Source organism: Triturus cristatus, chromosome 4_1, assembly GCF_964204655.1.
Source record: "Triturus cristatus chromosome 4_1, aTriCri1.1, whole genome shotgun sequence".
In the NCBI taxonomy this organism is placed as follows: domain Eukaryota; kingdom Metazoa; phylum Chordata; class Amphibia; order Caudata; family Salamandridae; genus Triturus; species Triturus cristatus.
Window position 1 is genome coordinate 985,906,834 of NC_140585.1, and position 23,912 is coordinate 985,930,745.

At 44.4% G+C, this 23,912-nt stretch overlaps 1 protein-coding gene and 2 pseudogenes across 1 annotated transcript in view; 1 reads left to right on the top strand and 2 right to left on the bottom strand.

Moving 5' to 3' along the window:
• Positions 1-23,912, top strand: part of LOC146855952 (solute carrier family 23 member 1-like) — a 1,135,305-nt gene that overhangs the window by 385,188 nt on the left and 726,205 nt on the right. The window lies entirely within an intron of this gene.
• LOC146855953 (5S ribosomal RNA) lies at positions 20,429-20,537 on the bottom strand (annotated as a pseudogene).
• LOC146855954 (5S ribosomal RNA) lies at positions 21,440-21,548 on the bottom strand (annotated as a pseudogene).

Sequence of the window (23,912 nt, forward strand, 5' to 3'; positions counted from 1 at the left end):
TGCCTTCACAACGTGGTTTTTACATCGCAACATCCATTACAATGTATGATTTTACAACGCATGCCATCACAACGCATTTTTAGAAACTACACTTACAACGCATTCCATTACAACGCATACCATTACAACGCATACCATTACAACGCATAGTACCTTTAGGGCAACAGTATTGTAAGTGTTGGATAGTGTAGGGGTAAAAATTACTAGTCCCACTCCAGTGATTGCAACAGTAGGGTAAGTGTTGGATAGTGTAGGGGTAAAAAATATTATTCCCTCTCCAGTGAGAGCAACAGTAGGGTAAGTGTTGGATAGTGTAGGGGTAAAAATTCCTATTCCCACTCCAGTGAGTGCAACAGTAGGGTAAGTGTTGGATAATGTAGGGGTAAAAATTACTCTTTCCCATCACTTACCTTATAATGCGTTGTAATGGTACGTGTTGTAGTGGCACGCATTGTAATGACATGCGTTGTAGTGATATGCGTTGTAATGGCTGCATTGTAATGGCATGTGATGTAAAGGATGTTGCGCTGTAATGACTGTGTTGTAAAGGTAGTGCGTTGTAATGACTGCGTTGTAATAGTTGTTTCCCTTTTTCGGGAGCCTGCCCTTACCCTATTGGACTACTTTTGTTGATCCCTATGTCCCTTGTCTTTTCCAAATCTTACCGGTTGACCACTTGGCCCTGCACACAGTGGGGGACTGGGTGGGTGAATTGATTGTTGGTTCACTCATTCATGTTTTATTTAATGTTGTTGTTTAGTTTGTTTCTTCTTCCACTGACACACATGCATGACAAGTCTTAGGGTGACAGGACAGAGGTACACTATATCTCATATATCTTCCACACACCTAGTTATGATGACCATGCAGATCAACTCTCCCTTAATGTCCAAGGCCTAAATACCCCAATCAAATGCAGAGCACTAATGAACTGGCTGCGCCAGAAGGAGGTGGATGTGGCACTACTCCAGGAAACACACCTCCTCCAGGTCAATACAAAGCACCTCTGCTCCCATTGGTATCCTACACAGTTCCATTTGTCCTATACACGCAAAACTGGGGGAGTGAGAATTCTCCTCCGACGGGACCTCCCCTTTAAGCTAGACAGCACATATAGAGACCGAGAGGGTGCTCAGGTAGGAAAACGGACCATGCTTGGCACTACCCTGATGACAATTGTTTCTGTATCTGTGCCCAACAGGGAGAGAGAGGAGTTCTACTCCATTTTCTTCCACAGGATCTCCCTCTTTGCAAGAGGAGACATCGCAATAGGCAGTGATCTCAATGTCTCCCTCGACCCGGGGCGAGATTGCTCACACCCCGACAGAGCGAGCCCCTTGCTCCCACGACCTTGACTTAAGGGATGTGAGATCTATATCTGATGGATGCCTGGTGCCACCACCATCCTCATGAACGTGACTACACTTTCTACTCCAAAGTCCATGAAATGTATTTGTGTCTCAATTACTTCTTAGTCTCTCTGTCCCTACTCCTCAGGCTAGTGGATACCAGGATAGATGTTAGGGTCCTGTTGGTTCATGCCCCAGTGTGGCTGGCAATGGGACCTACTGGCTCACAGCGTCCTTATCCAAAACTATGGGTAATGAGTGAGGTAGCACTCCATGATCCGACCCTATGAGACAGTAACAAAGACACAATCGAACACTACTTTGTCGAGAATATTACCAGCGTACTGTCCCAGCGACCCTATGGGATATGGCAAAAGCAGTCTGCAGGGAAGAACTCCTCTCACACATGGCAGCATTTGAATGAGCCGCCAAACTCCACAAACAAGAATTGGAAACCTAAATACAGCAAGCAGAGACAAGGCATAGCATGAGTGGATCGCACAGAACCCTACAGGATCTCCGTTGCATCAGAGGTGAACTCGGGCATGTATTAATGAAGGGGACAGCCAAGAAGCTTCTATATTTCGACCAAACCTATTATTAATGGGGGATCAAGGCAGATAGACTTCTGGCCCATAAAATATGCCTACGGTCAACACATAACCATATTAGAAAAATTGAGGGTGAGGAAGACAGACTGCAACAAGAGACGGGGGACATAATCGCCGTCATCCATTAATACTATTCAGCCCTCTACCAAGCTGATACCTGGATGCACAACACCAAGATGACTATCTTTGCAACTACTATTCCCCAGACACTGAAGAAGAGTTAGAGCTACTGGAAGAGGACATTTCCCCAGACGAGATCAGTGCGACAATCAGCAACCTCCCATCCTGCAAGGTGATTTTTGGCCACATTTTACAAGGCGTACGCCTCCCTGCTGGTGAAACCCCTAGTGAACTTCAACTTTTTCCTGACATCTGGAGTAGACACAGACACAATGTTAGAGTCTCATCTTACGTTACTCTTGAAGCACAACAAACCCTGCTGTTACCCATACAGACCAATCACACTGCTGAAATGTGATGTTAAACTCTATGCGTCAATACTCGTGGCATGGCTTGGCTTCAACATATCTGGTCAGCCCTCATTGCTCCCCAGCAATCAGGCTTAATTCACAACAGGCAGGCCAGCGACAATACTCGACTGGAAGTCGCACTCATTGAGGATGCGGAATGGCAGCGACAGGCGGCTCTCCTTTCTCTCAACACCAAGAAGGCATTTAACATGGTGGACTGGGCATATCTGTTGAAAGCACTGAATAAAACTTGCCTAAGCTCCAAGATGAAAACATTAATCAGGGAGATTTTGTAAAAAGTCTGCCAGACTAAAAATGAATAACTCCTGTTCGCCTGCCATTACGCTTACCAGGGACACGCAATAGAGATGCCCCCCTTGTCTTTGCCTTGACAATGAAGCCCTCAGTAGCCAAAATCCAGAGCAACCCTGCAATTCACAGCATGATGGTCGATGGCGGAGAGCATAAATTAGCCCTATTCGCTAACGATATATTATGCTTCGTCACCTACCCAAACTCGACCATTCAAGCACTAATGAGGGAGCTTGACCAGTTTGCCCAAGCTTCAGGCTTCAAAATTACCTGCTCTAAATCATGGGGCATAGGGGTATCAGACCCTCAGGGCAGCCTCAGGAGGCCCTCCAAAAGTCCAGCTTGCAATGGGCAACATCAATGATAACATATCATAGGGTCCAACCCCGGACACGCACGAATGCCCTCTACAATAGCAATATTCCTAATTTCTCCCCTACTCACCTCCCCCTTCAAAGACTAGAGATCTTCTGGGTAGGTCAGCTCAAATGTCTTTAAATGAACTTTATGCCCCGACTGCTATATGTCCTCCAAACCGCCCCCATTACAATCCCCAAAATGACATGGGTGACTCTCTTTCGACTGAAGACCAGAAGTAGTCTAGGATTTCCAGATGTTCCCATGTACATCCTCGCAACACAGCTTTGGCCTTCAATCGACTGGAATCATGACCCTGACAGCAAGCCTTGGGTACAGGTGGAACAAGCCTTTTCATTGATCCCTCTGGGTGGTTTCCTGTGGCTTCCTATTTCGGCCTGGGCATGCCCCCCCTCACCTCTACTATTGACGTCCACGCTCCTAGCCTACTGGCGAGAGGTACAGGGGAGACATATGTGCCCGTCATACCCCTCTCCTCTTACTCCACTTGTTAACAACCCAGACTTTCCCCCAGGCGCAACAAGGCCAGTTTCCTTTGGTTGGAACTGGCGATGATCTCCCACTCTGAGGGACTTCTACAAAGATGGGAACTTGGGGACAAATGGGGATCTAGTTGAGAAATACGCCCTGACCAAGCTGAACACTTATAGGATCGAATAGGCACTACACTGTGCCAGAAGCACCCCCCCACTTAGCTACGCAAAGGGAGCAAACACCCAAAGAATCCCTATACCTCAACAATGTTTGCAGCAGAGGCATCTCATGACTGTATAGTCACATCCTCAACATCACCCCCTCCCCCAAAGAAACATGCCTTTGTGACACAATTGGAAAGGGAATTGGCCAAGGACTTTACAGATGAAACATATTGCAGAGGCCTCAAAGTCCACCATTTGCCTCTGATATTATAAACAATTCCTACAAAATCCTAACACGCAGGTACCTCACACTCTGCAAGATGTTTGGGGGATCGGAGCTCTGTTGGAAGAGGTGCAGGGAAGGGGACACTTTACTACACACAGAGTGGACATGCCCTACAATACAAACATATTGGGGCAAGGTCCTCCACACGATACACTCCATCACTAGCGTCTCGCTACCACACGATCTACTTCTGGTCCTCTTAGGGGACCCGGGGGCGGATAGACTTCTTCCTATGATGACTCCTCAGGGGCATGTATTCTCCCACCTCCTTCTGGCAGTGAGGTTGAGCATAGCCCAGATGTGGAAGCAATCACAAGCAACCTCACTAAACATGTACTGGGAGGAGATGTGGCCAATCTATGCTATGGAAAAGCTTACCGCAATTATAAGGAATAGAGTTGCAAAATTCAACACAACCTGGCATTCATTCACCACCTACATACGGAGACAACAAAGAACAGGAGGGCTGCTTTTGAAAATGTCCAAGATGCTGAGCGCCTCGGAGATATGGGTGATGCCCCCTCAGACAAAGTGGGCGACCCACTGTGAGCTACACATCTGAACTGAATGACATTACCTATCGGGGACACCAACTTGGATTGTAATACCATGACATATCCTGACTGTAGATTGTACAGTCTGCGCTGCGTCCTACCTACTATTGCATTCAACAATACTCAAGGCGAAACTGTTATGTGTGTCATGTTTCTTTATTTAAAAAATGCAAAATAAAGTCATTAAAAAGCAGAGCAGTAAATGAGTGGGATTTGAAACTTGTGTTCTTGGAAAAAGCCATGCATAACAAGGAAATGAGGTTCAGGTTTTACACAAGTTTTGCAGACATCCATTTATTATAAACAGGTTGCCCGTTTTGATAGTAAACAATTTATAAACCTCAAATGAGTAAAATCTGTCTGATAATCAAACACATGACCCTTGTCTTTGACTGCATGCTGTGCTCTGCTGCCTTTTGGCTAGGTTGGCACTATAGGCGTACCACATCGTGCACACATGAATACACGGCCCGTTCTATTGCGTGGCTAGAATACCATTTGATTTTATTAATTTGTAGAGCACTGCCTTATCAAGTGTTGTTAATTCATAGTGCTGGATCTTTCGTGGACAAGAGAGCTTTTCCCATGGTGTAGGTAGAGCCTTTAATGGGCCCAGACCTCTAAATAAAGAGATTGGTGGTCCCAGGGAATCTATGACTACGAGTTTGGATAGGCCACTTTGAATAGGCTGCTTTTCACTGTTCTTTTGTTTTCTTGAAGGATAATAGGTCGGGCTGGTATCTGAGATCTGGGCTTAATGAGTTCCACAGGCCAGCTCCTAAAGAGAATCTGCTTTGGATGATTAAGCTGACTTTGTTTGATCTAAGGACCCAACTAGGTGTTACATCTGGGAAAGATTTTTTTCCAAGCCTGTTCCCTCCTGAGATTTAAAGCGTTTGTATAAGGTGTACCACAGAACAATGCAAGGAAATACATCACCATGCATTTTTTACCCCGCATTTTTTTACAGCGCACATGTTTTTACAACGTATGCCATTCCCAAACATTGATTATCTATCTATCTATCTATCTATCTATCTATCTATCTATCTATCTATCTATCTATCTATCTATCTATCTATCTATCTATCTATCTATCTATCTATCTATCTATCTATCTATCTATCTATCTATCTATCTATCTATCTATTCATCTATCTATCTATCTATCTATATCTATATCTATATATATATTCTCTGTCAGCTCACAGATCCTTCACTTTCCTGTAAGTACGAGCCACACGAATCCAGTTGATTTACAATTTTTTAATGTTTACGGGCAAATATATATATATATATATATATATTATCTACTGGCGGTCGCCAGTAGATAGTTATAGTTAGGACCGAGTTCCCATAGGAAATCTGAAAATTCTATTTTGAATAACTTTGGCGCCGGTTGACTTATCTTCGTGACATTTTCAAAACTAATGGGGCGCTCCGCTCAGCTCCTACCCTGAAAGTCTCGCGGTGATTCGTCAAGCGGGGGCTGAGAAATAAGGGGGGTCCCAAAACGCGTTTTCCCCATGCATTTTCCCATAGGACCTTTAGTCGAAGGTACAGCCCGAATGGCTGAACAGAATTACTTGACATTTGGCAAAGAGGTAGTCCTCAGGTCAGGCATGTGCCTTTTGCTTAAATGGTGTAAATCCGTTCAGTAGTTCCTGAGAAAATCAAAAGTAAAATCACATATATATCTTGGCGGAGCCTAACCACACATCTCATCGTGAGATCTGATTGGCTGTCAGCACTTCATCCAAGAAGTGTTGGCAGCCATCTTGGGACCAATATACACGATAGCACCTCATTAAAAAGCATTGCAGTTAATAGAAGGTTTTAAGACTTTAGTTTCATTATAAATCATTTGTTGATGGTACCATACTTATTTAAGGTGATTTTACCATGTGAAAAAGCCTTCTGCTGTGATATCATGAATCATGTTTGAGAGAAAACTATTTTCTCATGCTTTTCCCACAGAGGTTTGGAAGGTGATCTATAAGCTAACTGAGAGCATATTTTCTGTAAATTCACATTATCATTCTCAGTCATGTGAGAATGAAGTCTGACATTCTCAGTAAAACATGTACATCCAACAAGGGCAGAGACTGTCAGTTGATTCCTTTGTGTTCTACTGCAGCTTCCCAGAGTGTTCTAAAGAACAACTAGAGCGCTAACAGTCCTACTTATGACAAACGTATGGCACACCTGAAGCCATCTTGGTTGGAATAAAGTGGTAATTCTTAAACCATTTAATTGAAAAAGGAACACAATGAGGGGGTTCATTTTGCCATAGAAAGTATGATTAGTGCTGCAGAAAGAAAAATTAGGGCACATTTTGAGTGACTTCTCAAATCCTCTTCTATTTCATTGAAAAATTCTGACATGCAGACTGAAACATGCACTTTCAATACCAGCAGCAGACTTCCCTGGTGAGCAGTAGCTTTACTACAGTGATCTAATAAGCAACTAGAGTGCTAACATTCTGAATTTATGGCAAATTTGTGACACATCTGAATGCCTTCTTGATGAAATCAAAGTAAAAAACAGAAAGTATTTCCTACTGAGGAGACTGTAGTAAATGAGGAAATTAGGAAACATCATAACAAATAAGTCTCCCAAAATGGCCACCAGAGACAAAAGAGCCCAAATGTAGCCCAAATATCACCCAGATGTAGCCCAAGTATAGCCCAATGACAGAATGTCCCAGAGTGTTCTAACGAACAACTAAAGCGCTAACAGTCTTACTTATGACAAAAGTATGGCACACCTGAAGCCATCTTGAATGGAATAAAGTGGTAACACTTAAAACATTTAATTTACAAAGGAACACAATGAGGGGATTCATTTTGCCATAGAAATTATGATAAGTGCTGCAGAAAGCAAAATTAGGGCACATTTTGACTTCTCAAATCCTCTTCTATGTCATACAAAACTTCTGACATGCAGACTGAAACATGCACTTTGAATACCAGCAGCAGACTTCCCTGGTGAGCAGTAGCTTTACTACAGTGATCTAATGAGCAACTAGAGTGCTAACATTCAGAATTTATGGCAAATGTGTGACACATCTGAATGCCTTCTTGATGGAACCAAAATAAAAAACTGAAAGTATTCCCACTGAGGAGACTGCAGTAAATGAGGAAATTAGGAACTTCATAACAAATAAATCTCCCAAGATGGCCACCAGAGACAAAAGAGCCCAAATGTAGCCCAAATATCACCCAGATGTAGCCCAAGTATAGCCTAATGACAGCATGTCCCAGAGTAGTCTTAAGAACAACTAGAGCGCTTACTGTCTTACTTATGACAAAAGTATGGCACACCTGATGCCATCTTGATTGGAATAAACTGGTAACACTTAAAACATTTAATTTAAAAAGGAACACAATGAGGGGGTTCATTTTGCCATAGAAATTATGATTAGTGCTGAAGAAAGAAAAATTAGGGCCCATTTTGAGTGACTTCTCAAATCCTCTTCTATTTCATTAAAAAATTCTGATATGCAGACTGAAACATGCACTTTTAATAACAGCAGCAGAGTTCCGTGGTGAGCAGTAGCTTTACTACAGTGATCTAATGAGCAACTAGAGTGCTAACATTCAGAATTTATGGCAAATGTGTGACATATCTGAATACCTTCTTGATGGAATCAAAGTAAAAAACTGAAAGCATTTCCTACTGTGGAGACTGCAGTAAATGAGGAAATTAGGAAACTTCATAACAAATAAATCTCCCAAGATGGCCACCAGACACAAAAGAGCCTAAATGCAGCACAAATATCACCCAGATGTAGCCCACATGTAGCCCAATGACAGAAGTGTGCAAAACACTTATTTTTTGTGTATTTGCAGTTTTATATAGTGCAGACTTGTCAGGTATTGGAATGCTTTACATGAGCATTGGTTACATCACACAAGATCAAATTCATTTTGGTTGTAGACATGGGGAGATTAAGTGATTTGACCACATTCACAGAATGTTGAGCTGAAGCAAAAACTCCAACCTGCTTCCCCAGTTGCAAAGTCTGCAGCTCTGGAAGTAACACCACATCCTCTCGCCAAGGTGCAACATTTAATCAAGTGGTCAACTGGATAAAAAAACATAAACATTACAAATAATTTAAAAGTTCTTTGTCGCTATTTGAAAACTCAGAAAATATGTCCTCATTTTAGTTTTTTAGAGCACTAACCATAATTTTGATGCAAATAAGACCCTCTCATATATGTAATTTCTAAAGGAAATACTCTAGGTATTACAGTTTTGACTACATCAAGATTACGGGTGGGCGTAGTGGGCGTAGTGGGGCTACGTGAAGCAGCGCGTAGTGTGCCCAAATCTACGCACACTACGTGCTCCGCGTAGCCCCACTACGCGCCACCCGCCTCCCGACCGCCCTCCTTTTAAAACATACCCTGAATTTATACTAAATAAAAGTAAAGACACTTACCTGAAGCACGGCATCTCCGGGGCTCCCTCTTCCTGGTTTCCAACTTCTTGCGAGAAATGCGCATGCGCGGACGCCCGCGCATGCGCATTTCTTGCGAGAAATGCGCATGCGCGGGCGTCCGCGCATGCGCATTTGTCAGAAGAAGTTGGAAACCAGGAAGAGGGAGCCCCGGAGACGCCGCGCTTCAGGTAAGTGTCTTTACTTTTATTTAATTTACAATTAGGGTATGTTTTAAAAGGAGGGCGAGCGGGAGGTGGGTGGTGGGTGGCAGGCAGCTACACTTCACCCTGGCGTGTGCGTAGCGCTGCCTGCTTCGCCAACTTCGAAAACTGCGAAGCAGGCAGCGCTACGTACACTACGTGGGCGAAGCGTAGTGTCACGCCCAGGGTTAATCAAGATGACGTCAGGCGTTCCACACTTTTGTAAAAAATATAGAATGTTAGCAATCTAGTTGTTCATTGGGATACTGTTGAGAGGAAGAGGCCAAGGGCACGGACTCTGAAAATTGAAGGCAGGTAGGAGAGTGCAGAGGCAACAATTTTACCACACTGGGCAGGCAGGAAGGGCAGTGGCAGCACAACAGACTATGGAGGGCAGTGGAAAGGGGGGCAGGGGCAACAAACCAACAATACAGGACTGGCAAGAGAGGCTGTGGCAATATAATAGACCATTGTGGGCAGAAGGAAGAGGCAGTGGTAGTACAACCATACATGCCAAAAGACCCGTTTCAGCCAGGAAACGTCCAATGTTTTTAAGCTCAAATGGGCTTTATTTGATCTGTCTCCTGTCTACAATCTCCTCTTTTTCAATGTAACTCAAAGGGGAAAATCAATACCCCAGTTTTTTTTCAAAATCTCCCTCTTACCAAGTTCAAAATGTTCGCAAGTATGGTACATTGAATCATGGTAGGCAGGAGGAATTGGGGTAGGGACATGGACTCGGATAACAGAGGACAGGAGGGACATGGAGAGGTGCACCAAACTGACCCTACAGGGCAGGCATCAGGGTTTGCAGCAGCACAATACACCACACAGCGCATGCGGGACGGGAGTGCAGCACAACAATCCATAGAAAGCAATAGGGAGGGGACAGGACCATGCACATGGACAACAGAGAACAGATGGGAAAGAGGCAATGGTAGCTAGCTGACCATAACGGACAGACAGGAGAGAAAGCTGCAGCATAACAGACCATAAAGGGCAGGAGGGACTGATCAGGGGCATTACAATGGAACAGACAAGCCAGGAGGGAGGGAATAGGGGGTCTGCACATGGAAACAGAGGGCTGGGGGCAAGGTGGCAGGGCAGGAGCAGCAAGATGACCATGGAGGTCAGGCAGGATGGGCACTAGAAACAAGACACACCATGGAGAGCAACAATGAGACTATGGTGGCATACACACAGACCATGGAGGGAAGGTGGGAGGGGGTCAGGGGCAGCTAGCTGACCACACAGGGAAGGTGGGAGGGGCCATGGCAGCACAGAAGACCATGCATGGCAAGCGGGAGGGTTAGTGGCAGCACAATGGCTATGATGGGCAAGAAGGAGGGTGCAGGGGCATGCACAAAGGACCATGGAGGATAGAAGGGAGGGTCAGGACCTGGGCACAGACAAGAGAGTTCAGGGGAAGGGGCCTCACAACAGACCACGCGGGGCAGGCAGGAGGAGCAGTTGCAGCACAACAGATCAGGAAGGGCAGAAGGGTGTGGCAGTAAAATGGACCATGGAGGACAAGAGGAAGGGGATAGGGGCATGGCATGTGGACAGGCAGGGTGGAAGTGGCGGGGACAGGTTACAGTCATCTGACAATGCTAGGCAGGTGGGAGGGAAGTGGCAGCTCAACAGAACACTCAGAGTAGATAGGAGTGGCAGGTCCATGGAACATAGTGGGCAAAAAGGATGGAGCAGGGGCATGCACAAAGACATAGGAGGGCAGAGGGAAGGAGAATAGGGGCAGCAAGCTAAGCACAGAGGCTAAGCAGGAGGTCAATGATGGGCCATAGTATTGGGCAATGGAGGGCAGGAGAAGTGGACTGGTACATCATGCTAAATGGAGGGCAGTGGCAGCACATCAGACCATGCATGGCAGGAGTAAGGAGGCTAGTCCATGGATTCAGACAACAGAGGATAGGGAGGAGGTGGATGGGGCAGCAAGCTAACTGTTCAGAGAAGGTGGGTATTAGGAACTTTATTGTTTTTAAAATGTGTGTCTGTGCGAACTACTTAAAATATGAACAAGTATGCAGCATAATCTCACTTTTATTCAGGAAGAAGAGGACGTTTGTGACTGTGACTCTGGGCTCACTTGGCAGAAACACCCCCTGACCCTCCACCCCCATCGCAAAATGTAATGCCCGTGAAAAGGGTAGGTGGACGCAGTGTTAAATAGAACATAGTCCTGAGAGCACAATTGAAAATGAAAACTAGATGTATTATATGGTATTAAATATAATATGCAATACATTGTGCGCAATGACAGATTCATTGGAGAGCGCGAGATAGCACAGGCACTAGCGCGTGCTATGCGATATGCGCCTTGGAGTGTAATATGCACAGGGCAGTGTTGTGTAACATAACTAGCCTCTAAAGTTGTAATATAAAATATGTGCTGGGGAGTGTAACGTTGCATATGCACTGTGACAAAGATATGGATCCCAGATTATAATATGTATGGCATAGCGCTGTGCGTTATAACATACACATCGAGGAAGGCACGTTAGATGGGGCAATATAACCCGTGCGAAGGCAAGTGTGGCATGACATATTCACGGGGTGGTGTTACAGTGCACATGGGCTAGAGAGTGTCATAGCATACGCACTAGCTGGTGGAATACAACACAGGGGTGTGAGGCAATCGGCTGGCACTGGTGGGTGTAACACAGCATTGGGCTCAGCCAGGAGCACGCTGTGACTCTCAAGTGAGGTTCGTCTCCTTTCCAGAGAGTAAAATAAAAAGTATTACACATCCGGCGGTGGATGTGTTTTTTATTAACCGTGAGGGGGGTTTCTTGCATAGTTTGGTCGAATTTTTGTCGAATCCCCTTTGAATGGCTTGGTGTGCGTGTATATTAAATGTGCCCGTCAATAGCTACCCATGTTTGTATAAATAAACGACAAGGGTGTCTACTTGGAGAGTGCCCACCGGTGGGGGCGCCGGGATTAGACACGGTAGGGCGTCAGACACGTCAGAGCTTCACTAGCGGTGTAAATATATTCCATGTGGATTCATTCTATGCATAGTCGCCTTTTAATGAATATCACGCAAATCGTCATGGTGATAGGTACATACGGTTTGTCCAGCATGTCCTAGGTGTTTCTACAAATATATATATTTTTAAAATAATAAAAAACAAAGGCCGGCCCCGGGGGATGGGGTCCCAGGAGCCATAAGTGGCCTGAGGAGGGGGGCAACGCAGCCCCCTCCTAAAGAATTTAAATTAAAAAAAGGCCATGACCCGGGGGTTGGGGTCCCCGGGGCCGATTAAGGCCTTGGGAGGGCCACATTTATTTTTTTCAACAAAAAAAATTAGGGTGCAGGCCCTGGGGGATGGGGTCCCCAGTGCCAGTAAATTAGAAAAAGAAGGGGGGCCACACAGCCCTCCTTCTTAAAAAAATAAAATAAATAAAAGACCGGCATCGCGCTGGAGGCCACGCCCCCTCCTTGCAGCACTCTGCAAACGCGCCCCCTGGCCAGTTGTAAGTTGGAGAATTAATTCCCCTTCAATACTGAGGGTCCCTGAGGGCCAACTAGCCCAACAGGTATCTCCAGTGTGCGCCAGGGAGCTGCGTTGCAGACAGGTGTTCTGAGGCCATGCCCCTTTTTACACCTCTATGCAACGCAGCTCTGTGGCGCTTACTGGAGGTATCTAGTGGGCTAGTTTGACCCTAGGGACCCTTAGGATTCAAGGGGACTTAATCTCTCAACTTAGAACGGCCACAGGGCGGGTTTACACAGTGGTGAAGGGAGGGGACGGGGCCTGAGGTGACGTGTGCAAACAAGCCCTGTGGTGCATTTTAAGTTGGGGAAATAATTCCCTTTCAATCCTGAGGGACCCTGGGGGCCAACTAGCCCACCAGGTGCTTCCAGTAAGTGCCACTGCTCTGCGTTGCAGAGAGGTAGTGCAGGCCTTGCCCCTTTTTACACCTCTCTGCAATGGCGCTTACTGGACGTACCTAGTGGGCTATTTTGCCCCTAGGGATCCTCAGGATTCAAGGGGACTTAATCTCCCAACTTAAAAAACGGCCACAGGGCATGTTTACACAGTGGGGAAGGAAGGGGACAGGGCCTGAGGTGACGTGTGCAAACACGCCCTATGGGGTGTTTTAAGTTGGGGAAATAATTTCCCTTCAATCCTGAGGGCCCCTGGGGGCTAACTAGCCCACCAGGTGCTTCCAGTAAGCGCCACTGAGCTGCGTTGCAGAGAGGTGGTCCAGGCCGTGCCACTTTTTACACCTCTCTGCAACGCAGCTGTGTGGCGCATACTGGAGGTACCTAGTGGGCTAGCTGGACCCTAGGGACCCTCAGGATTCAAATTAACTTAATCTCCCAACTAAAAACGGCCACAGGGCGTGTTTACACAGTGGTGAAGGGAGGGGACGGGGCCTGAGTTAACGTGTGCAAACAAGCCCTGTGGCGCGTTTTAAGTTGCGGAAATAATTCCCCTTCAATCCTGAGGGCCCCTGGGGGCTAACTAGCCCACCAGGTGCTTCCAGTAAGCGCCACTGAGCTGCGTTGCAGAGAGGTGGTCCAGGCCGTGCCACTTTTTACACCTCTCTGCAACACTGCTCTGTGGCGCATACTGGAGGTACCTAGTGGTCTAGTTGGACCCTAGGGACCCACAGGATTCAAGGGGACTTAATCTCCCAACTAAAAACGGCCACAGGGTGTGTTTACACAGTGGGGAAGTGAGGGGACGGGGCCTGAGGTGACGTGTGCAAACACGCCCTGTGGCGCGTTTTAAGAGGTAGTTTTAATCCCCTGCCCTATTATATACTAGGGGCTCACAGAGGAGGTCATGCTGATCACAGGGGGACCCCAACGCATAGTGTTCCCTAGTGTATGTAGGTGTTTTCACTGTATTCTGAGTGTCTTTTAACATAGCACCGGCTCTAGGACTGGTTAGTCAGACTCAGTTACCACCAGTATCCGTCTGAAAAAGTTGAGGGTACAGGATGATTTTGCAACAAGGCTTCTTTCTGCTCTTCTGTTTGTTCTTTCTGCACGTTATCCTTCTTCCTGCACTTTTCTTTGTCTTTGAGGACTTCTGTTGCTTCTTTCTGCATTTCTTTTTTTTCTTTCTGTGCGTTTTTTCTTCTTTCTTCACATGTCCTATCTCTGTAGGCATAGTTAGAAATTAGCATTTAAAAAACCTTTGAAATTCACTGAAAAAACCATAGGTTTCAGGCACGTTATAGTTAGGAATTAGCATTTAAAAAACCTTAGAAATTCACTGAAAAACCATAGGTTTCAGGGGCGTGATAGTTAGCTGGACTTTTCACTCGTACAAAACCATTGAAATTCCCCCATTATAGTTAGTTCAGCTAACTATAACTCGCGCGCCCGCAATGCACTGCTGATGACGTCACATATTACATCACTCATGACATGGTCAGTGACATCACTCATGACATCACTGATGACATCTCAAATGAAATCACTAATACCATCACTGATTACATCATCCTTGTGATAGAGTGGCAGACCTCCTCTTCCCCAAATATAACCTTTGATACACACATTCAAAAATAGAAACTACAATGTTCAAAACAATGGACATACCAATACCAGTTACAACAACCTATTCAGTAATTCTAAGATCCACATACACATCCACTCATTCACCAACAGTCCTATACAGTCACTCATACATGTACTCACTCATCATATGTACTCACACACCTATACATCCTGTTACACAACGCCACTCATCCATAGAGTTACTCACACACAGTCACTCATGCTAATAAAGAATCAAACATCCATTTACTTGCATATACAGTTATACACACACCACCACACTTACTTCTACAGAAACTTACACATACTTAGTCTTTTAAACAATCATTTACAGAAACACATACTTATTCATACAGGAACTCTTTCAATCTCTCACTCTCGCATATACACCAATAGTCACATATACTAGTTTAAAACATATGTAGTTAATCATAAAGACACTATTGAGACAGTCTATCACTCACTAACACACCCATGCACACACTCATACAGTCCTGCACACATGCTGTCTTCAACACATACAAACAGTGAGTCACTCATTCATGCACCTATGCACTACGTAATACCCCCACCGAACCATACAGACACTCACACACTCATACTGATAATAAAAAAACCAACTAATAACCTATATGGACACTCAAGTAGCTACTCACCAACCCATGCAGCCACTTATACACAAAGTGAGAGACTGATACAGATATTTACACATTTAAACATTACTCACTAAGCCATGTATTCACTAAGATACACTTAATCAGTAAGTTATACAATCAACTTTTCAAAAACTAATCATCCATTTAGACACTTATATACCCATTTATTCTTCCATCGACCTTGAGATATACATATATAAAACATATGTAATTTTCAGAAAAACACACATTCACTGGATGATGTCATCAGTGATGTCATTTGAGATGTCATCAGTGATGTCATGAGTGATGTCACTGACCATGTCATGAGTGATGTAATATGTGACGTCATCAGCAGTGCATTGCGGGCGCGCGAGTTATAGTTAGCTGAACTAACTGTAATGGGGGAATTTCAATGGTTTTGTACGAGTGAAAAGTCTAGCTAACTATCACGCCCCTGAAACCTATGGTTTTTTCAGTGAATTTCTAAGGTTTTTTAAATGCTAATTCCTAACTATAACGTGCCTGAAACCTATGGTTTTTTCAGTGAATATATATATATATTTAAACAATGTATTTGTGGAGAGAGACCCTCCACACCCTCCAACTTACCTTAAATGCGTAGTAAAGGCATGTGTTGTAAAAACATACACTTGGTAAAAACGTGTGCTAAAACAATGCGTGGTAAAGGCACAATGTGGTATAAACCTCCTTGTAAAGGCTGTTTGCTCTCTAAAAGAAATACTTATGCTCTTGCAAGGGATTTCACGCTTGATAGAACATAACATGCATGTTTAAGTTTGAATGTCAGAGAAGATTTGAAAAATAGTTCTACATGTAATAATTAAAGACAAATCCAGGCATGTTCTTCAGTGCATGCAGCTTCTGACTTGAGCTGAAAGACACAAAGTGGAGGTACAATCCTGTGTGTATGTGACAGCTATAAGTAATACATCGTCCTTATGTGTCAGTTTGAAGAAAGGCTAGTCACTACTGTTAAATGCGTGTGGATGAAGGATATATCACATTACATAATGTTTGATAGAATTCTTTCAGAATGCACAGTAGCAAATGCTATATTCACTGAGGATATGGCAGTAGACAGCGTGAAGGGTTCTCAGGGAAGGAGGGAGGGAGAGAAGAAGGAAGGAAGGAAGGAAATGCAAAATAAAAAAGAAAAAGGAAAAAGTAAAAGGAAGGATGTATGGATAAAGGAACAATACTCGTTCCAGGTAGACACCAAAATCCTACAAATAGTAATTGGAAAAAAACCAGTTAATCCTAGTAACCCACTATAGTAGCAGTGCGGGTGTTTGCATGAACCGCAGAATTATGTGGCAACCTGCAGGGCACAGGCTTTTTGCAAGTACTTGGGTTCATGACATCCTAGATGAAATTACATTTGTGGCCTCTTTCCCTCAGAAAATGCTATTGTTGATCCTTCTAGGGATAATCTGGCACCTTGGTGGTAGTGGTGTGGTATGGAGCAACCATCAAAAAGAATCTGCCCAGAATCCCCCCCCCCAAGCTACCAATCATACAAATTTTAAATGCCTACTCCAGAAAGGAAGTGTAAAAGCTGAACTACTAAACAAGTAGGATACTAAAGGAACAAAATTCAGACCCATCAGATTTATCAAACTACTAACCCATCTTGAATCTCAATTTTATTAACAAAATCCTGAATATAGAGATCACTACTCAGCTTCTAGATTTCATTGGTAATCTCAGACAGCAAAGAATATCTCTTGCCCTCTCTTGATGCTCCCAACTGACTACAAAACTGGGGAAGGAATAAATGGAAGATCACTTCAGTTGTGCAACTCTTTACTCACAAACCGCTGCCAGCAAATCCAAATGGGTTAATTCTCCAGGCCAAAATAAACACCAGCTGCACTGTTGCCAAAAGCTTCCCTCTTTCCTCCCTACTGTTTAACATGTACATGAGACCATTAACAGAAATATTCTCCCTCCGCCAATTTCAATTTCAGATGTACATAGACAACATACAAATCCACCTCAAACTAGGGGACCTTTCAAAGCAAACAACAAAGCACAAAATTAACAAGTTTGAAATATATCTACAACTAGAGGACAGACAGCTAATTGCATTTAAACAGGTCCAATACAAAAATCCCAATAACCAGCAAGGCCACAACAAGATTCCTCTGCTTCAAATGACAAGGGAACTAAGAGATGACCTAACTCCATCCTAGGTTGTGAGAAACGTCAGGGAAATAATTTAGTAAGACCAGCCCTTTAAATAGCAAATTCCAACAGTTGCTAAAAGCACCATCCTCCACCTCATGATGATCAGAAGGATCACCGCTCGCCACAATTAAAATACTATATATAAAAAAAAAATATATATATAAAAACAATGCATGGTTATGGCATATGTTGTAAAAACATATGCGTTGTAAAAAAATGTGGGGTAAAAAATGCAACCGTCGTATGCTTCATTCGTATTCCATTGTCGCGCTCCGAAACAGAAAATGTACAATTGCTTCTAACAAAGCAAAGTCACTTCGATGCTCTTTTAATTTAGCAGCATTAAGCATTTGAGTACTTACTTTCACATTATGCATATACATGCACTGTACAAGGATCATTAGTGTTTTTGGTTTCAAAATTGGCTCAAAGTCACTCTCTTGGCATGAGTGCATCTCAGATATGCAGCACATTTCATTCAAAGTGGCCTTTATGCCTAGCCAACAAGGCTAGAAAAGAGATGTGGCCTGTCGATAAATTGCTGATCTTTCACCCTGGCGACATGGGTTCTAACCCTAGTTTCGTCACATGCCCAGAAACCTGTGATTCTTGATCACTTCATCTCACAGGCCTTGAAACTACAAATCCATGTAATGTAAAATGTGGGAAACCTGCCACGGAGTGCTCTATTACTCGTCAGACTTTCTGTCTTGAATGTAGTCCTGTAATCTGGTCTCAGCTGAACTTCATGTACCATGCTGGTCTATGTGCAGCTCTTCATATTTGAGATGCTCCTGCTACAATGCAATTTCTAACTAGAAAGTGAGCTGTTACTCCTTCAAATTAGGTCCATGCTGTGTTATATTCCATGAATAAATAAATAAATAGGGTAGCATGCAGACCTGGGTGAACATGCTTGCATCTCAATTGGGATGCATTGTGCAAAAATAACACTTCTTCGTAAGCATGGCTCTGACCCAATCCATACTTTACGTTCAAGGCAGCTCTGGCCGCTGCTGCTGCATCATAAAATAAACAGAAGTTTAGGTACAAAAAATGTAGCTGTGTATGACAATGAAATCATGTTACTCAAAGCGACACATACAGCAAGCACAAAGCATAAGTTTGCGTGCTACACTTTATGTGGGTTTCACTGGCAGACATGTTGGACGATAGAGGGAATATCATTTGCAATTATAACGATGGACCAGTGGCAGTGGTGAAGGGTTACTACAACAGATGAGTAAGGGGAGGGAAGAGCCTGGGCCAAACCGTGCAGGGGTGTGCATCTTTCACACCGTGCAGACAAACTATTTGGAGGCTTTCATAACTATTAAAGGTCTGCCCATATATTCACACTGCATCTCCCCTCCCTAATTTGCAATGATCAGTAGTGAATATTTGTAGACCTATGGTAAAAAATAAAAGTCACCATGGTCAACTCGTGAGTTACTGTCCATTTTTAGGTCGAGCCTTAGCCAGCGCGCATGCGCTGCTTTGGCGATCTGCTGTAGTCGAGCATGGAGTAGAAGCCCCGCCCCCTCTCTACCCATATTTTTCATTGGCTCCGGTGTTTGTTCTTCGTAAATGTAGGGTTTTGATTAAGTAATCGGTTTGTTAGTCCCTCCTGAGTACCACCTTGTCTTTATTTGTAGCCTCCCATGGCTACTGGCCCCTTTAATTCGGTTGTTACACTGTACATGACTTGTTAGCACTATTTTCTTTATTGAGTTTCTCCTTCAGATATCACGACACGAAAAGCTTTGCTTACATTGAGCGCCACGCCATGCCCTCTTTCACTTGCCAAGCAGCTGGGACAATGGGGGCTGCCTTGTCCCTCCCCAAGAGCTGGACACATTCACGTCTGTGCGTATAGAAGAGATAGTGATGCGATGGTCTGAGTAATGCCTGGGCCCAGGGCCCTTAATGTCACCAACCTGGCTCTCTGCATCAGCACCCCCTTGCTCCCGGGCTGCTGGGGACAGCCAAGAGAGGGGGGCCTGGAACCGGAGCTGGTGCCGCTGCAGCCCATCGGCAGCAGCTTGCAGCAGCTCCCCGTTGACCAGCAGAGGAAAAGCCTTAGCTGGGGGCCCTCTGTCCTGTCATAGAGCAAATGTTTTATTCATTGTCTTTCAGTTTTGGAGTGGAAAGTTAAGGGCCACGCATATTGTAAACTTGATGCCGGTTTCTTTATAAATAAAATACAAATAAAAAAGACAGCAGAATATTATTTTTTTTAAAGTGCCACTAGCGAGGAAGGTTTCGTGTGATTGTGGATGAGCACCACCTGTTGCAAGTCTTCTTTTTTTTTTTTAAATCAAGGACAGGCCCCTCATATGCAAATAATACCCATGCCCCGCCCCTCAGTGCGTATAGAAGAGATAGTAAGGCGAGGGTCTGAGTACTGCCTGGGTCCAGGGCCCTTAATCTCACCGGCCTGGCTCTCTGCCTCAGCAGCCCCCTGCGGCTGGGGACAGCCAAGGGAGGGGGGCCTGGAACCGGAGCTGGGGCTGGTGTAGCCCATCAGCAACAGCTTGCAGCAGCTCCCCGCCGATCGGCAGAAGAAAAGTCTTAACTGGGGGTCCTCTGTCCTGTCTTAGGGCAAACATTTTCTCCATCCTCTTTCAGTTTTGGAGTCGAAAGTTAAGGGCCACGAATATTGTAAACTTGATGCCGGTTTCTTTATAAATAAAATACAAATAAAAAAGACAGCAGAATATTATTTTTTTTAAAGTGCCACTAGCGAGGAAGGTTTCGTGTGATTGTGGATGAGCACCACCTGTTGTGAGCGAGAGGCAAAATGCCTACATCACCTGGTATTCCCAGGCGGTCTCCCATCCAATTACTAACCAGTCCCAACCCTGCTTAGCTTCCGAGATCGGGCGCATTCAGGGTGGTATGGCTGTAGGCATTGGAGGCTGCCGTTACAGGCCTCTTGTGCTGACACAGCCCGCGTGTCTGAAGGAGGCTACGCTCAAGCATATTTGCACACTTCCATTCAACAACTGCCCTCTTTTGCAAGCTTCCTGCAGATAGCCAAGCACAGCCCTATCTTGCACTTGCTTATTTTTTACTTGCGCACAGGCTGGGACCTTCCTTCTTTAGGGCCCAGCACTAGCAGCAGCAGACCAGCAGCCTGGGATTTTTACCAAGTGCCTAGCCTTGCTTCGCAGTGGCCTCTAACAACTTCTCTATGTGCCAGGGGCCGCAGGGACTACACGCTCAGCAGCGAATACTCACCCGCTCTGCTGCTCCCGCCCAAACTCTGGGGAGACAAGTTATTTTAAGTGAAGCTCTGTCTGCAAGTCTTCTTTTTTTCTTTAAATCAAGGACAGGCCCCTCATATGCAAATAATGTCCATGCCCCGCCCCTCAGTGCGTATAGAAGAGATAGTAAGGCGAGGGTCTGAGTACTGCCTGGGTCCAGGGCCCTTAATCTCACCGGCCTGGCTCTCTGCCTCAGCAGCCCCCTGTGGCTGGGGACAGCCAAGGGAGGGGGGCCTGGAACCGGAGCTGGGGCTGGTGTAGCCTGTCAGCAACAGCTTGCAGCAGCTCCCCGCCGATCGGCAGAAGAAAAGTCTTAACTGGGGGTCCTCTGTCCTGTCTTAGGGCAAACATTTTCTTCATCCTCTTTCAGTTTTGGAGTGGAAAGTTAAGGGCCACGCATATTGTAAACTTGATGCCGGTTTCTTTATTAAATAAAAAAAATGTTAAAAAAGAGCATAATCTTTTTTTTTAAAGTGCCCTTAGTGAGGAAGGTTCTGTGCGATTCTGGGACGGACGAGAACCACCTGGTGTGAGTGAGCGGCAAAATGCCTACAGCACCTGGTATTCCAAGGCGGTTTCCCATCCAAGTACTAACCAGGCCCGACCCTGCCTAGCTTCCGAGATTGGGCGCATTCAGGGTGGTATGGCCGAAGGCGTTGGAGGCTGCCATTGCAGGCCTCTTGTGCTGACACAGCCTGAGTGTCTGCAGCAGGCTTCTCTCAAGCACATTTGCACACTTCCCTTCAACAACTGCCCTCCTTTCCAAGCTTGCTACAGATAGCCAGGCACAGCCCTGTCTTCCACGAGCCTTGCACTTTCTTATTTTCCACTTACACACAGGCTCGGACCTCCCTTTAGGTGCCAGCTCGAGCGCTTGCAAACCAGCAGCGAGGGATTTTCACCAAGTGCCTAGCCTTGCTTTGCACTGGGCTCTAAGGCACTCTATCAGGTCAGTTCTCTATTTGTTATCGCTGAACAGCGCATTAGCGGCATGTGTGTGATTGGATAGCGAATGCAGGTGGCAGGAGAGGGAAGAAGGTAACAGGAGAGTCTATGAAATAGCTCTGCAGGATAAGGGATTACAACTGACCTGGTGGGTTCATACTTCTGTATGTTCACAGGCTGGTAGTGTTGGGGTAGAGCTTTAGTTTTAGCTCTCCAGAGCTAAGATTGTGGGACCAGGTACAAGATATCTTTTTGGGATGAGCTTGCAGTTGTCCTATTGCTGAAGGCTGGTAGGTTGGGGAAGTAGTGTCTAGGGCGTCCTTTAAACAAGCATTTGCAATGCAATAGGTCTCACATTTGTAAGAGTTTAAGCTATTAGCATTGTAAAGGACAATGCCTTTTATTTATGTTTTAAAAACCAAAATACAAATAAAAAGCAATGCCATTTGCAATGCCAATAGCTCAAACTCGCGTAAATGCGAGACCTATTGCATTGCAAATGCTTGTTTTTCTTGCCTGCCAGAATTAAACAAAGGCAACCGCATATGTGGTCCATGTGGAATGCAGGAGTGGTTTGTCAAATTGGTCCAGAAAATACCTTAGAATTTGGATCGATTCTGACTCATTAGACATTTTTTATTAGCTCTCTGAGGAGAAACAATATTGCTAGTCATGCAGTATTTTCTGGTATATTGTTGGTGAATTATCTCTTGTTGGAGTTTTTAGTACAATTATAGGACATTTACCAACTTTGAGGAATTCGGCAAGCTAGAGGATTGCCAGTTTTCAGGAGTTCAAAGATTCCATTTTATTAATTTACTTACAAAGCAGTGGGAGGATTTTGAAGATAAACATTAAAAAAATCTGCATTTTGGTCATTTTGTTGATGTGTGTCTAGAGTTGATCTGTATTTTCATTTTTCTTCCGTTATCCTTTTGTTGCTTGAGATGTGAATTTATCTTTACTCTTTTGGACACCAATTGCACCAATTGATTTGTTTGTTTATCATAATCTATTATTTGTCTGTGTTTGCTGTTTAATTATTTGTAGAGTGATATACAGGCCCCCAGTCTACTCTTTCTGTGGGCTTTGATGCTTGGTCTTTTTGAACATCTGTGAAGCAGGCAGTTTCTTACTGATGTGCATTCGTTGTTGCTGTCAGTCTGGTTTATTATGCTACCTTTCATTTAACTATTTTAATTTAAGCATACTTTAAGGTGCATTTAAAAATATATATTTTATACATATATTGCAAGGATCTTCAATCTTATCCTCAATATCCAGTTTTAAGACGAATAGATTATCCCTTTCCACTATAGTTTGGTAGGGGTCATTAAGTCTCTCCTAGCCCTATTAGTGGCCCAGCCTATTTCCCCAACAGCGTATGTAATTCATGCCAGATTACTATACCTGCTGCAGGTGTCCACCAACTGGCTGTTGAGCTCCATGGCACAGACGTGTGCATGCATGGTGATACATGCTTGCATATATGTCATCAAGTTGGGGTCACACTACCATTAGAATGCAATGTGTATATGCATAAAGATGCATGCACAGATATATATCATCCTTTTGTTTTTGCCAGTGACCTTCAGCCTCACAAATATTTTTCATTTTGCTGATGCTTAAAAGAGATGGAAAAAGCTTTGGCGAATCCCAATGGGTAAAATATATACTTTACAAAGGCTTGCTTTCTCTACACATTCTTTGAGTGTGTTTCTTCCAGGTGGCCCCTCTGGTTGAAGTCTGTTCTTTCTCATTTTTTTTATATATTAAGTTTTGTATGTTACCATGTGCTTGAGCAATTGTAGATAATCTTTCTAGGTATCAGTGAAATAATGAAGAATTGCCAGGATGCTCTACTCTTCTACCTAGTTTATGTTCCTTCCCTGGGCTTCAATTCTGTGATCCATTTCTGCATAATTTTTCTTGCTGATAGATTTGATGAGCGTTAGTGTTATATTGAGTGATATCTGATGTAAGTGCAGTTATAATATTGGGTTCAGAAGTTGGGATATGTTAAAGTAGAATTTTACAAAAGTTTTCTTGTATTTATTTTTCAGTTATAATATTG